This window comes from Microcaecilia unicolor, chromosome 14 (genome assembly GCF_901765095.1).
Source record: "Microcaecilia unicolor chromosome 14, aMicUni1.1, whole genome shotgun sequence".
NCBI lineage: Eukaryota > Metazoa > Chordata > Amphibia > Gymnophiona > Siphonopidae > Microcaecilia > Microcaecilia unicolor.
The window spans coordinates 14,167,975-14,184,025 of NC_044044.1; positions in this window are offsets into that span (position 1 = coordinate 14,167,975).

Sequence of the window (16,051 nt, forward strand, 5' to 3'; positions counted from 1 at the left end):
GCTCGTTCCGTGCTCCCTCTGCCCCGGAACAGGTTACTTCCGGGGCAGAGGGAGCATGGAACGAGCGATGCAGACAGGCGCGTGGCACCCCCCCCCCCAGCAGGTAAAAATGCACCCGGGGGGGTGTCTTTAAGCCGTGGGGGGGGGGGCGCGCTGCACCCGGAGGGGGGGGGCGCATCGGCGATCCACCCTGAGTGTCAGCCCCCCTAGGAACACCACTGGTACTCTGCTCTCATCCCATGGTTTTCAGTATCATCTTTACGCTGATGACTCCCAGATCTACCTCTCCATACCAGTAATCTCAGCTGAAAACCAGGCCAAAGTATCAGCCTGCCTGTCTGACATTGCTGCCTGGACATCTCAGCGTCATCTGAAACTAAACATGACCAAGACTGAGCTTCTTATCTTTTCCCCTAAACCAACCTCTCCTCCTCCCCCATTCTCTATTTCTGTGGATAACACTCTCATCCTTCCTGTCTCATCAGCTCGTAACCTTGGGGTCATCTTCGACTCCTCCCTCTCCTTCTTTGTACATACTCAGCAGACTGCTAAAACCTGTCGTTTCTTTCTTTATAATATCACTAAAATTCATCTGCTATGACTAAAGGAAAGAAAATTACCAAGGTAAGAACCTAATTTTCCCTTCCTCTTCCCCCGTTATCAACAGAAATAGAGAACACTCTCATCCTCCCTGTCTCATCAGCTAGTAACCTTAGGGTCATCTTTGACTCCTCTCTCTCTCTTCCTCTGCACATATTCAACAGACTGCTAAAACCTGTTCATTTCTTTCTCTGTAATATCACCAAAATTTGTCCTTTCTTTTCTGAGCACACTACCTTTATCCACATTTTTATCACCTCTCGCTTGCTTCTCACAGGTCTTCCACTTAGCCATCTCTCTCCTCTTCAATCTGTTCAAAATTCTGCTGCACGACTAATATTCCGCCAGTGTCGTTATGCTCATATTAGCCCTCTCCTCAAGTCACTTCACTGGCTTCCTATCCATTTCCGCATACAGTTCAAACTCCTCTTATTGACCTATAAGTGCATTCACTCTGCAGCTCCGCAGTACCTCTCCACTCTCATCTCTCCCTACATTCCTCCCCGGGAACTCACTGGGTAAATCTATCTTATCTGCACCTTCTCCTCCACTGCTAACTCCATTCCTTTTATCTTGCTGCACCATATGCCTGGAATAGACTTCCTGAGCCGGTACGTCAAGCTCCATCTCTGGCCGCCTTCAAATCTAAACTAAAAGCCCACCTTTTTCATGCTGCGTTTAACTCCTAACCCTTATTCACTTGTTCAGAACCCTTATTTTATTTATTTAGTTGTTGCATTTGTATCCCACATTTTTCCACCTATTTGCAGACTCAATGTGGCTTACGATAATACATCATAACAAGCGCTAATCAAGAGTAGATAAACAATTGGTTGCATAAAGAACAAGTGTAACATAATGGATATAATCAATTCAATAAATCAGAAGGCAAACAGATTATCAAGTAATTAGTGGTGTGTTGGAATTCCTATTATTGATTATTATGGTAAGTCTTGTTATAAAGGAAAGTCTTTCAAGAGTTTCGAAAGTTGATGCGGTTGCGAATATTTTTCAGATCCAGTGGTAATGCATTCCACAGCTGCGTGCCAATGTAAGAAAAACAGGACGCATGTACTAGTTTGTACTTTAGACCTTTGCAGCTAGGGAAGTGAAGTCCCACGAATGTGCGTGCTGATCATTTAGCGTTCCTGGGTGGTAAATCAATATGGTCTGACATGTATGCCGGAGCATTTCCATGAATGATTTTATGAACCAGAGTGCAAACTTTGAACACAGATCGTTCCTTAACTGGGAACCAATGGAGCTTCTCTCTTAAAGGTCTAGCACTTCTGTATTTTGATTTTCCAACAATGAGTCTAGCTGCGGTGTTTTGGGCTGTCTGAAGTTTCTTGATGATATGCTCTTTACAGCCAGTAAAGGAATGTATCCTTGGGAGCTTAGCCACGTTTAGGTGGCAGAGCCGGTGGTGGGAGGTGGGGCTAGTGGTTGGGAGGCGGGGATAGTGCTGGGCAGACTTATACGGTCTGTGCCAGAGCTGGTGGTGGGAGGCGGGGCTGGTAGTTGGGAGGTGGGGATAGTGCTGGGCAGACTTATACGGTCTGTGCCAGAGCCAGTGGTGCGATGCAAGGCTGGTGGTTGGGAGGCGGAGATAGTGCTGGGCAGACTTATACGGTCTGTGCCAGAGCTGGTGGTGGGAGGTGGGACTGGTAGTTGGGAGGCGGGGATAGTGCTGGGCAGACTTATATGGTCTGTGCCAGAGCTGGTGGTGGGAGGCGGGGCTGGTGGTTGGGAGGCGGGGATAGTGCTGGCCAGACTTATACGGTCTGTGCCCTGAAGAGGACAGGTACAAATAAAAAGTAGCACATATTAATTTATCTTGTTGGGCAGACTGGATGGACCGTGCAGGTCTTTTTCTGCCGTCATCTACTATGTTACTATGTTACTTTACAGCCAGTATACAGCGCATTGCAATAATCTAGATGACTCAACACCATTGATTGTACCAGGTTGCGAAAAATGCCCCTTGGGAAGAAAGGTTTTAGTCTTCTAAGCTTCCACATTGACTGAAACATCTTCCTAGTTGTATTCTTAACATGGCATTCAAGTGTGAGATTACGATCAATGGTTACTCCAAGAATCTTCAAAGTGTCTGAGACAGGAAGGGAAAAGTTTGGAGTGGTTATGGAGGTGAATTTAATTGTGTTATATTGTGATGTAAGTATAAGACACTGTGTTTATCATCCTCACTTTAATATTCCATTATCTCTTATTTGTCCTGTTTGTCTGTCCTAATTAGATTGTAAGCTCTGTTGAGCAGCGACTGTCTCTTCATGTTCAAGTGCACAGCGCTGCGTACGTCTAGTAGCGCTATAGAAATGATTAGTAGTAGTAGTAGTCTTTGGGATTCCGGAATCTTGCTACTCTTTGGGATTCAGCACAGAATCTTGCTACTGTGGGATTCCGGAATCTTCGTACTCTTTGGGATTCCGCACAGAATCTTGCTACTCTTTGTCCTTATCCCTTACTTGTCCTGTTTGTCTGTCCTAATTAGATTGTAAGCTCTGTTGAGCAGGGACTGTCTCTTCATGTTCAAGTGTACAGTGCTGCGTACGTCTAGTAGTGCTATAGAAATGATTAGTAGTAGTAGTAAATAAATAGGATTTGCATAAAATACTTCAAGCTCTCGTGATGACAACCAAGTGGTGGGTGACTGTTCTGTGGAGGGGGAGTAATACAACGTTTGTGAACAATTTTCAGTCTGTAAGAGAAGTATCATAATTAGAGTTATACAGATTTGATTTTTATTTTATTTAGGTATGCTATTTTACAGTATAGGTATCCTGACCTTTTGAGCTATACTCACACATTAACCTGCCGAGGATATCTTGGTGCTGGTGTAGTGAGTTTTTTTTGTTTTTGTTTTTTCAGTTGTCTACAGGAAGTACAAGTACTGACCGGATCAAATGATGTGATGCCGAGGATGCCTATCTTTAGAGAACTGTGAGCTTACTCACTTCACAGAGCTGCCTATAAATTCTGATCGGAATAATTTAGATTAAGGGTGTTGTACATCACAGTTCCCGTTTTATGCGGTGGGACCTATTTACCGATAGCGCATGTTAATGCTTTGTTATACCCAGATAAATAGTTGAGGCAGATGGATTCCTTACTGTCCTTTAGAAAACATCTCAAGGCTTTCCCATTCCAGCAAGCTTTTAACTGATTTTGGTCTGATTATGGTTTTGCAATTTGCTCTATGTTTTTGTTGGTTTAGTTTTATATTTTACTATGTAGGTAATATTATAGCCTGCTTAGATTTTTTTAAAATAAATACATTTATTTTTGTTACATTTGTACCCTACGCTTTCCCACTCATGGCAGGCTCAATGCGGCTTACATGGGGCAATGGAGGGTTAAGCGACTTGCCCAGAGTCACAAGATGCTGCCTGTGCCTGAAGTGGGAATCGAAATCAGTTCCTCAGTTCCCCAGGACCAAAATCCACCACCCTAACCACTAGGCCACTCCTCCACTGTTGCTACTATTTGAGATTCTACATGGAATGTTGCTATTCCACTAGAAGTCGGCCCTTGCAGATCACCAATGTGGCCGCGCAGGCTTCTGCTTCTGTGAGTCTGACGTCCTGCACGTACGTGCAGGACGTCAGACTCACAGAAACAGAAGCCTGCGCAGCCTTCTACATGGAATGTTGGTAGTGGAATAGCAACATTCCATGTAGAATCTCCAATAGTAGCAACATTCCATGTAGAATCTCCAATAGTATCTATTTTATTTTTGTTACATTTGTACCCCGCGCTTTCCCACTCATGGCAGGCTCAATGTGGCTTACATGGGGCAATGGAGGGTTAAGCGACTTGCCCAGAGTCACAAGATGCTGCCTGTGCCTGAAGTGGGAATCGAAATCAGTTCCTCAGTTCCCCAGGACCAAAATCCACCACCCTAACCACTAGGCCACTCCTCCACTGTTGCTACTATTTGAGATTCTACATGGAATGTTGCTATTCCACTAGAAGTCGGCCCTTGCAGATCACCAATGTGGCCGCGCAGGCTTCTGCTTCTGTGAGTCTGACGTCCTGCACAGGACGTCAGACTCACAGAAACAGAAGCCTGCGCAGCCTTCTACATGGAATGTTGCTAGTGGAATAGCAACATTCCATGTAGAATATCCAGTAGTAGCAACATTCCATGTAGAATCTCCAATAGTAGCAACAGAATCTCAGTAGTAGCAACATTCCATGTAGAATCTCCAATAGTAGCAACATTCCATGTAGAATCTCCAATAGTATCTATTTTATTTTTGTTACATTTGTACCCTGCGCTTTCCCACTCATGGCAGGCTCAATGCGGCTTACATGGGGCAATGGAGGGTTAAGTGACTTGCCCAGAGTCACAAGGAGCTGCCTGTGCCTGAAGTGGGAATCGAACTCAGTTCCTCAGGACCAAAGTCCACCACCCTAACCACTAGGCCACTCCTACCTATAGAGGGTCATTTGATAAAGGGGGTCTACAGTGAAATGGCAACATAGTGCCTATTTTATGCAGAGATCCAGTGGCATTGCATGCACATACTTATCCACATACTGTATGGGGGAAGTCTATATATGGCACTGAACATGAGATGCTACTTCCATGCTGACTTTTTGGCATGAAAAAAGCACTTTAACAGATGAAAAACGAGACAGTTCCACCAAAAACACTCTTAAGTACCCATTTATAGAATAGTAAGTGTTTCATGCGGCTCGGCAAAGGGGGTGTGGCCATGGGAAAGGCATGAGCGGGCCAAGGGCATTCCCTTAAAATACATGCAGTGTTATAGGATTCAGGGGATCCGTGCCCAACTTTCTTGCCGGGATTTATTTACACCTGGTTTCAGTTGGTTTTGAGGAGTTTTAAGGTTATCCTAGCTGTCACCTAACTTCTCCTGTACCCAGAGCATCCAGTGATGTCATCGATGTAAGATGACATCATTGGAATGCATCCAATTAGAACACATGTGATTTTTAGCATTTTTAACATTTTGGAAAAATTACATTTTTGATGTGATTTTGTCCAGCATGAGAAGCTCTTTCATATGAGACCATTGGTTTTGAGATTGGAGCAGGTTTAGAAGTTTTAGCGTTTTTGAGTCTCAAAATGGATTTTTTTTTTTTTTTAAATCTTTATTAATAAATTCAAATTTTTCACAACAAAGTGTAAATATGCAATCGGCATTATTTTACAAATGAAATTCAAAATACAATTAAATAATTGAAAGAAAAAATTCTTAACTGCCTATTTGTCCACAAACAAAGAAATTAAGTTCCAAGATTTCAAAAATTCTAAAAGAAATTAAGAAATATTTTAGCGGTTGCCACCTCGGGGTATCGACCCTAGCCTGCTTGTTAGGGTGGGCATACTACATTCACATCGGCTCTAGCATCAAGGAATTCTTTAAACTGTTTTGGGTCTACAAACTGAAACTGTTTACCCTCAAGCAATATATTACAAATACAAGGAAAACGTAATACAAAGTTTACTCCCAATGCCAACGCTCTAGGGCACTGCTCCAAAAAAGCCCTGCGCCTTATTTGTGTAGGCCTTGAGAGGTCTGGAAAAATTCGAACCTTTGAGCCCAAAAACAAGTTTTCTAAATGTCTTAAAGAAAGTCTTAAAACAGCATTGCGGTCAGGCTCCAGTGCAAAAGTGACCAGCATAGTTGACCTCTGTGTAATTATTTCCAATGAACTTTCCAGGAAGGAGGTAAGATTCATTCCATCCCCCACTACTGGGGGGTTTCCAACAGTCCCCTTCGGGTTCCAGATATAATAGGCTCGAGTAATGGGAGGTAGTGAGTCCTTATCCATTCCAAGAATATCAACCATATATTTTTTTACCATCTCAATAGGAGAAATTAAAGGAGATTTGGGGAAATTTAGAAACCTAAGGTTAAGTTTCCTAGCCTAGTTCTCCAGGTATTCCAGTCGCTTGTGCATGAAATTATTATCTTTAACCAATGCGGTTTCCAAATTCCCCATTTCTTGAAGCTCAGTATTCACTTTATCTAATTTCAAGGATTGCTGTGCAGTCACTTGCGCTTGGAGCAACGCAGCTTCAGACAAAATTTTAATATCACCAGTATTTTCTTTCAATGTGTTCTGCATAGAAACCTGAATGCTGTACACCATGTCCCACAGTGACTCAAGTGTCACTACTGCTGGTCTAACCACGCCACTAAAGGCTGGGAGAGATTGAGGTTGGGCCTCAGCTCGAGATAGTTTTGAAACAATATCTTGGGGTAATACCTGTAAAGCTGATTGAATTAGCTGCTCTCGTTCATGAGATCCATTCTCTGTAGCTGCAGACCTTCCCTCAAACAGGTTCGGTTGAGCCACTTCGGCTTCCGTCGCTGTTCGGGCTGCAAACAACTCTCTCCCAGGCTGAGGCGGAGCAATACGATCCACAGGGCTCAGGGAAGCCCCGTTAGGACTCTCGATCGACGGCACCGCGTCGAGAGTTGCAGTAGGGGTCGAAGTTCCCCGAGGCCCCGATTGTTGCTTTGAAAATTGCAAGGTCGTCTGCTTCAACGTTGGGATGGTCTCAGGAACCGAGGGAAGTTCCCTGACCTTTCCCCTCCGCTTCCCCATCCGGAAAAATGAGGCGGCAGAAGCAACAACGGAGCTGAAAACCTAAGCTTCCTCCAAAGCAAATACAGGTGCGTCCGCTTAGAACGCCATCTTGGACCTCTCGATTTTTTTTTTTTTTAATTGCAGTTTTAGAAGCTCACTTGGAAAACAAAACACATCATAAGATAACAGGAGGACGTTTTTCCTCTCAAAAACATTCCAGTTGTGATTTTTGACACGTCAATTTCTCTACAGTTTGTCCAAATTTCAAGAGGGCATGATGGGACATGTTATGGGCGGGACCTTAACAGGACATGGGTGGCTCCAAAAGACAGACATTTTTCTGGAACAACAGAACAAAATGAAAGTGTCTAGGGCCACAATTAAGACTTTTTGGCTAGCCCTGTTTCAATCATGACTAAGGGCCCTGTTTATTTAGTAAACAGGGCCCTAAGTGACCAAAAGGTGCCTTAAATGACCACTGGACAGATTAAAAATATAACCCCCCCCCCCTTACTTACCCAGTGGTCATTGATCCCCTCTCAGTCCCCGAAGATGTGACAGTGACAGTACATACCAGGCTCTATGACAGCTTCATATAAGATGGCCATTCCTATTACAGCTGCAACCACGTCCCAGGAGTAGCCTAGTGGTCGGTGCTGTGGACTGTAGAGAAGGGAACCCAGGCCTATATCCCACTCTAGCTGGTACACTTGTGGTGGAAAGTGTGAGCCTTCCAAAACACACTCAGTACCTACTGTATCTACATATAGGTGACACCTGCAAGCTTGCAAGCTATTGTAGTGGTGTACAAAAGGGGCGTATCTGAGGTTCGGCGGTAGGGGGGGCAGGGGCTAAAGTGAGGGGGCACACTATAGCCCCCCGGCTGCCGCCGCCCCCCCACCGCCGTCAAGCCTCCCCCGCCTACCGCTGTCAACCCTCCCCCGCCTACCGCTGTCAACCTTCCCCCGCCTACCGCCGGCGCTGTCACCTACCCCCGCCGAGGTCCGCTTCCTCCTGCCGGTGCCTTTAAAAATATTATTTCAGCTGGCGGGGGACCCCAACCCCCGCCAGCCCAGCCGAGGTCTTATTTTAAGTTCTTCTTCCTCGTGCTGTTGAAAGCTGCAGCCTGCATCCCTTCCAGTTTCGCATGGAGTCTGACGTCGCAGCACGTTGACGTCCTGCACGTACAACATGCTGCGACGTCAGACTCCGTGCGAAACTGGAAGGGATGCAGGCTGCAGCTTTCAACAGCACGAGGAAGTAGAACTTAAACAAGACTTTGGCTGGGCTGGCGGGGGTTGGGGTCCCCCGCCAGCTGAAGTAATATTTTTAAAGGCACCGGTAGGAGGAAGCGAACCTCGGCGGGGGTAGGTGATGGCGGGGGAGGGTTGACGGCGGTAGGGGGGTCCAGGGCGAAATCTACGAGGGCCCAGGCCCCTGTGGCCCCACGCATATACGCCCCTGGTGTACAGTGAGGTACAGTAGGTATTTTTCTGCTCCTGGAGGGCTCACCTTACAATATAAGGGGGTTATGGGACCTATTATGCAAAGTCCACTGCACTGCCCTCCCCTAGGTTTCTCTACTACTCTGCTGGGATGTCTGTGTGGCAGTCTGCTAAGAATAATGGCCCCCAGACATCCCAATGGCTGGCTTTTAGACATTTTTCTCTTGGACGTTTTATTTTCTAAAATGATCCCAAAAGACAAATGCACTGAGCACAAGGGACTAGATTCCATATATCACTCCTAAACATTTGGTGCCGAAATGAAATTCGTTGAGGCGTATTCTCTAAAGTATGTTTTAATTTAGGCCTACTTTATAGAATAAGCCTACATTTCCATGCAATTTCTAGAATACGCCGAGCATCAGTCCACATGACCAAATTAAGCCGAGGACAATCACGCCAATTAAAACATGGTGTAAACCTTGACACCTAAATTAGGTGCGGAGTGGGTGTATTCTATGACAACGCGCATAGATTTTAGATACACCCGCGACCTGCCCATTCCACGCCCATAACCACACCCATGTTTCGAGTATGCGACGTAGAATTTACATGCACCACGGTACAGGATATGCTTAGCAAGCAGTCTGCATAAATTCTTCATTGAAGCTAGTATGAAGTGAGAAGAATTAAACTGAAGAAGAAAAATTAAACCTGGCCATGTTGGCAGAGGTTCTGACTGTTTTCGAAGCTTGAAGCCAAGTAGCTTTATTTTTTGCTGCAATGCTATTCAAACAAAAAATCCTTGGAAAAATCAGTTTTGGATCAATGACGCTTTACACTCTGCTGCTTACGATAAGTTGATTCTTCAGCATATGTGTTGTTATTTCTGAAGATCCATACTACTAAAATGACATGTGTTACAAAGTAGTTTACATCAGGCACAGCGAGGGTGACAAACGACTGAACAGCAGATGATGTCCAATATATTGTAGCTTTATTGCAACATCCGAGATTCGATACGGAGAGTTCAAGCGTTCACGATTTTTCTATGAGGTGCAAGCAGCAAGGTATAAGACATTACGTGTATTTTACAGAGGCTAGCTAACAATTCCATACATCCAATAGAAGACTCCTGAGGAAGGCCTCTTTTGGCCGAAACACGACCTGTGTCAAGTCTCAGATGTTGCAATAAAGCTACAATAAATTGGACATCGTCTGCTGTCCAATCACTTGTCACCCTTGCTGTGTTTGACTTGTTTGTGTAACTGCAAGTTTTGCCGTTCTTCTGTTTCTTTGCTGTGACAAAGTAGTTTAAGACAGATGAGTTGTGTATAATGCTGGGAACAGTTTTGGATATGCTATAAGGTCCCTCCACTTTAAGATTTTGTTCTGTCTATTTGATTTATCAGATAGTTGCTTGTTAACATCCAATTATCAATGCTGATTAGCTTGTTAACTAATTAAGTTATGCACACTGTTATTGAATACGCTTCGATTTCCACACAGAAATCTCTGCAGAAAAGGCCATTTTCAGGATCCAAAATGGCTATGTTCACCAATCAATTTGTGGATGTTTTTAGCAAAACGTCCAAAATCAGTCTTAGACGTTTTATCGAAAATGCCCCTCTTAATGTTTAAATGCTTCTAGCGTAAGAACCTTTTAGTTCTGAGCCACTATCTGAGGCTTTATTTAAGCTTTTTAGGCTGTTTTACTGTAGTGACCTCTGACCCCTTGAGCAGCAGAGATAAATGTGTGAATGAGACAGCATGTGCAGATACACCACGTTCACAAGCCGTATGATGGAGAAAGTGTGAGTAGGCGTTTTTGACTTTGCTGTTACTTTCTTTTAGAGACATCTTATCTGACCTACATATTAAATACAAAGGGTCAATAGTTTTAGACCTTAAGATGATTTTTATCTGAACACTTGAAAAGTATGTCTTACTGTCTATTTTATTTTATCTTTTAGCTTTGAATGAAGTAGGTGACACCTTTAAAAGACACCACTTAGGTATGTTGGCTCTCCATTCCACCTCTTGTACATATTCTGAAAATTCTTGGAGTTACCATCGATTGAAATCTTACACTTGAAAGTCATGTGAAAAATACAACTAAGAAGATGTTCCATTCAATGTGGAAACTCAAAAGAGTAAAACCTTTCTTCCCAAGGAGCATTTTTCGCAACCTGGTACAGTCAATGATGCTCAGTCATCTAGACTACTGCAATGCACGCTATACTGGCTGTAAAGAGCAAATCATCAAGAAACTTCAAACAGCCCAGAACACTGCAGCCAGACTCATATTCGGAAAAACAAAATACGAAAGTGCAAAACCCCTAAGAGAAAAATTACACTGGCTGCCTCTCAAAGAACGCATCACGTTCAAGGTCTGCACTCTAGTTCATAAAATCATTCACGGAGATGCCCCGGCCTACATGTCAGACCTTATCGACCTGCCATCCAGGAATGCTAAAAGATCAGTGTGCACATTCCTTAATCTTCACTTCCCCAACTGTAGAGGACTAAAATACAAACTAACACATGCGTCCAGCTTTTCCTACATGAGCACGCAGTTGTGGAATGCACTGCCACTCAACATAAACCAATTTACGAACGGACTAACTTTCGTAAATCCCTGAAGACCTATCTCTTCAACAAGGCATACCAAAATGATCAATAACTGAAACTGTAACACATCACCACTCCATCTTATATTCTGTATGTTCTCTTACTTTATCTGCCTGCTTAATTCCATTATGTCAACCATGCTCTCTATGGAATACCAATTGTATTTTTTACTCTGGAATGGCGAATGCTATGACGGAACATTTTTAAGCCACAATGAGCCTGCAAATAGGTGGGAAAATGTGAGATACAAATGCAACAAATAAATAAATTATAGTTATGTGTAAGCATTTTACTTGGTCTTCAAATTGATTTGGAATAATATATAGTTTTTGAATATTCTGCATATATGTAAGGAAGTTTTTAAAGTGCTACTATCATTAGTTTTAATTATTATTTGTATGTTTTTATGGTTTTATTAACTTGTGTGTATGTATTTATTAACAGTTATAAATGAGCCCCTGATGCAGCCTAGAAGTAGGCGAAACATGGCCATATCGGGCTTTTAATGTATTTAATTTATGTGGTCAATAAATGCTTTTGGTGATGGTACAATCTTCTGTACCCTGCTGCTTTTTGGTGACGGATATCTTCTACCGAGCTGCTTTCTTCTGCTTGCATGATGCCATCATGGCATGGACCACTGTGGTCAGACTCATCTTTTCAATATATGGAGAGACATTTTGTAGTTTCCGCAGGTGACAGAGAGAATTTTTTAAAGATTGTTTGAATTTGCGGGATCTGAGTGAGTGATGAGTCCAGCAGTATGCAAAGATTCCTGACCTGTGATTTTAGGGGAGAGTTCATTCTTCCCAAAAGGTATTTTGAAGACAGTTATTTGTCCACTTGTGTGGGTGTCTAAATGGCTGATGACGTTTAATGTGAGCAAGTGCAAAGTGATGCATGTGGGAAAGAGGAACCCGAATTATAGCTACGTCATGCAAGGTTCCACGTTAGGAGTCACGGACCAAGAAAGGGATCTAGGTGTCGTCGTTGATGATACGTTGAAACCTTCTGCTCAGTGTGCAAATAGAATGTTAGGTATTATTAGGAAAGGAATGGAAAACAAAAATCAGGATGTTATAATGTCTTTGCATTGCTCCATGGTTTGACCACACCTCCAATATTGTGTTCAATTCTGGTCACCGTATCTCAAAAAAGATATAGTGGAATTAGAAAAGGTGCAGAGAAGGGCGACAAAAATGATAAAGGGGATGGGACGACTTCCCTATGAGGAAAGGCTAAAGCGGCTAGGGCTTGGAGAAAAGGCAGCTATGGGGAGATATGATAGAGGTCTATAAAATAATGAGTGGAGTTGAACGGGTAGATGTGAAGCATCTGTTCACACTTTCCAAAAATACTAGGACTAGGGGGCATGCGATGAAGCTACAATGTAGTAAATTTAAAATGAATCGGAGAAAATGTTTCTTCACTCAATGTATAATTAAACTCTTGAATTTGTTGCTAGAGAATGTGGTAAAGGCGGTTAGCTTAGTGGAGTTTAAAAAAGGTTTGGACGGCTTCCTAAAGGAAAAGTCCATAGACCGTTATTAAATGGACTTTGGGGGAAATCCTCTATTTCTGGGATAAGCAGTATAAAATGTTTTGTACTTTTTTGGGATCTTGCCAGGTATTTGTGATCTGGATTGGCCACTGTTGGAAACAGGATGCTGGGCTTGATGGACCTTTGGTCTTTCCCAGTATGGCAATACTTATGTACTTGGGATTCTGAATGGAATCTTCCTACTCTTTGGGGTTCTACATGGAATCTTGTTACTCTTTAGAATTCCGGAATCTCGCTTTTGTTTGCAGTTCTACATGGAATGTTGCTACTCTTTGGGTTTCTGCCAGGTATTTGTGACCTGGATTGGCCACTGTTGGAAACAGGTTGCTGGGCTTGATGGACCTTTGGTCTTTCCCAGTATGGCAATACTTATGTACTTATGTGCTTAGGTACCCAAAGAATCTCTGATTTGCTTGGGTTGAGGCAGAGTTGGTTGTTTTTTGCCCATTCCTGGGTTGTGGTTAGACAGGCAGTCGGTTTATTCAAAGCTGTGGGTAGATTGGGTTCGATAGGCACGAATAGTTGCACATCATCAGCATACAGAATTTTGTGCCAATCAACTGAAGCAGCTCAGCCAGAGGCTTGAGGTAGATATTAAATAAAATGGGAGACAGTATGGATCCCTGTGGCGCCCCACAGTTCAGTGCCTGAGGTAATGATGTGCTGTTGATGAACAGAAATGATTGTTGTCTGTCTGACAAATAGGGTTTGAACCATGTGAATACTGTGCCACTGGTATCTGTTTCTCCCAGCCTCAGGGACGCCGAGAGACTGGGCCGGGCCCGGGACAAGGCTGCCCCCGGGCCCCCCCAGCCAAGGTCACTGGGCCAGGCCCTCTCTCCACCCCCGGGCCCTCTGAACTAACCTTTAAGCGCCTCGCCTCCATCACCTTCGCTGCAAGCAGCGGCAGACCTCAGCTCCTTCCTTCCATGCCCCGCCCTCATGGACGTTACGTCAGGCGAGGGCGGGACACAGAAGGAAGGAGAGGTCTGCTGCTGCTTGCTGCGTAAGTCAGGGAGGCGCTTAAAGTTTAGTTTCGGGAGCGATGGAAGGCAGGCCCTGATCTGCTGCCAGTTTGTGGTCTTCTCTATTCCACCTGCCCGCTTCTCTCCCGGTTCCAGTCCAGGTCAGTCCGTCAACCCCGCAGTTCCTGAAGTCCCGTTGACCGCCTGCAGCTGGGGGCTCAACCCTTGGTGAACGGCAGTCGCCGCGGGTGAAGACTTGGGGTTGCACGGCTGTCCTTTGAGGTCCTTCGGGGCCTTACGGGACCTAAGGGCTCACCTTCCTTGTGGACAAGACAGTATCCCACATTTTCCCACCTATTTGCAGGCTCAATGTGGCTTACATAGCGCCAGAGAGATGTGTACAGGCTCCGGGGTAAACAAATACAAGCAGATGTTGTGGTAGGATAGGTTCATATGGAAGGTCCACATAAAAGATTCGTTCAGCGGAAGCGTTGTGTAGTATCCATTTCGGTCTTTGGTGGTGGTGTGTCGCAGAAAGGCTCATAGGAAGAAATGGATCCTGTGGCAAATAAAAGACCCCCTATAATTTTTAAGTTGGAAAGTTGCCCTGCCCAACCCAGCCTAGATTTGTAAACCAAACATCTGGTAACTCTACCCTGCCCCTTAGAAGCAGGAAACCTATTCTGGAGGGAGAAGGTACATGTCAGGGCTTTTGAATGTACAAATGGCTCAAAGACATTGTACTTAAGTTTTATTTTCTGCACTGCTGCTAGTTGCCGCAGTATGGAGGGCGAGGTTGGGAGATGTGGCATTGGCGTTGATGGCAGAGAAAGGGGCAATGCTGGACTAGGGAATGTGTGTGGAGACTGAGATGAGAACAAGGGGAGATACTAGATGGGGATGGAAGTAAGGGGGAGATGCTAGACAGAAGTATGATGAAAATAGGAAATTCTGAGTGGGGGTGATGAGAGAAAGAAAAGATGTTAGAGAGATCAGAGAAAAGGGGAGAGGCTGGATGGGGAGGGGGAGTTTTGCTAGGAAAGGAATGTTAGAGACTGGTTGGTAGTTTTCGAGCTTGTCCAGTGAGGTCCAGTGAGCTTCGTTTTCAGTAGGGGGTGCACCACAGCTCTTTTTAGCATTGTTGGCAGCTGCCCTTGTACAAGAGAGGAGTTAACAATTTTTGTGGCCCCTTTAATGATGCCTGTGCTCGTTCGCTGAACTATCTTTGCTGGGCAGGGATCAAGAGGGCAGGTTGTCAGGATTTTTTCCTTTGTGACCTGGTTGAATGAGTCCTAGATGGCTGTGCATGGTGGGGGACAGGGAGTGTTCTCCTCATTAGCTGGTGAGAGTTTTGATGGGAGTGTCTGTAGTTCCTGATGGCAAAGTATGTGGCAAAATCATTGCTGGTTAGCTGTGACTGGGAGGGCTGGTTCTGTTGTGGAGTTTGCAGTGGGCTTGGTTGAACTTGCAGCTTGTTCAATGTGTTGAGAGAAATATTGTTTTTTGGCTGTTGTTAAGGCCTGGAGGTACATTGCCATGTGTTTCTTACAGTACAGCCTTTCTTTCAAGTTGGCATCCTTGATGCTTAAGGACCCATAGTTCTGGGGAGAACCACGGGGAATGTTTGTGCCTGGAGTATATGACCTTCTTTAGTGGATCATTTTTTCCAATGCCATTGCTAAGCGTGCATTCCAGATATCAACCTGTTCTGAAACTGTCTTCATCTTTTCATCCACATGGGGGTAGGACAAGGCCTCTAGGAAGTTATCAGCAGTCAGATTTTTCATGTCTCAAAATCCCTTCCGAACTTTGGTTGAGCCCGTCTGTTTTTGGTAGTCCTTAATAGAAAATGTGATTAGAAAATGATCTGTCCATGATAGGGGTGTTATCTTGATACCTCCAGCCTTGTGTTCAAAGTTGTCAACCCTTTGCAGAACACCATGTACTACTACTACTACTACTATTTAGCATTTCTATAGCGCTACAAAGTGTACGCAGCGCTGCACAAACATAGAAGAAAGACAGTCCCTGCTCAAAGAGCTTACAATCTAATAGACAAAAAATAAGTAAGCAAATCAAATCAATTAATGTGTACAGGAAGGAGGAGAGGAGGGTAGGTGGAGGCGAGTGGTTACAAGTGGTTACGAGTCAAAAGCAATGTTAAAGAGGTGGGCTTTCAGTCTAGATTTAAAGGTGGCCAAGGATGGGGCAAGACGTAGGGGCTGAGGAAGTTTATTCCAGGCGTAGGGTGCAGCGAGACAGAA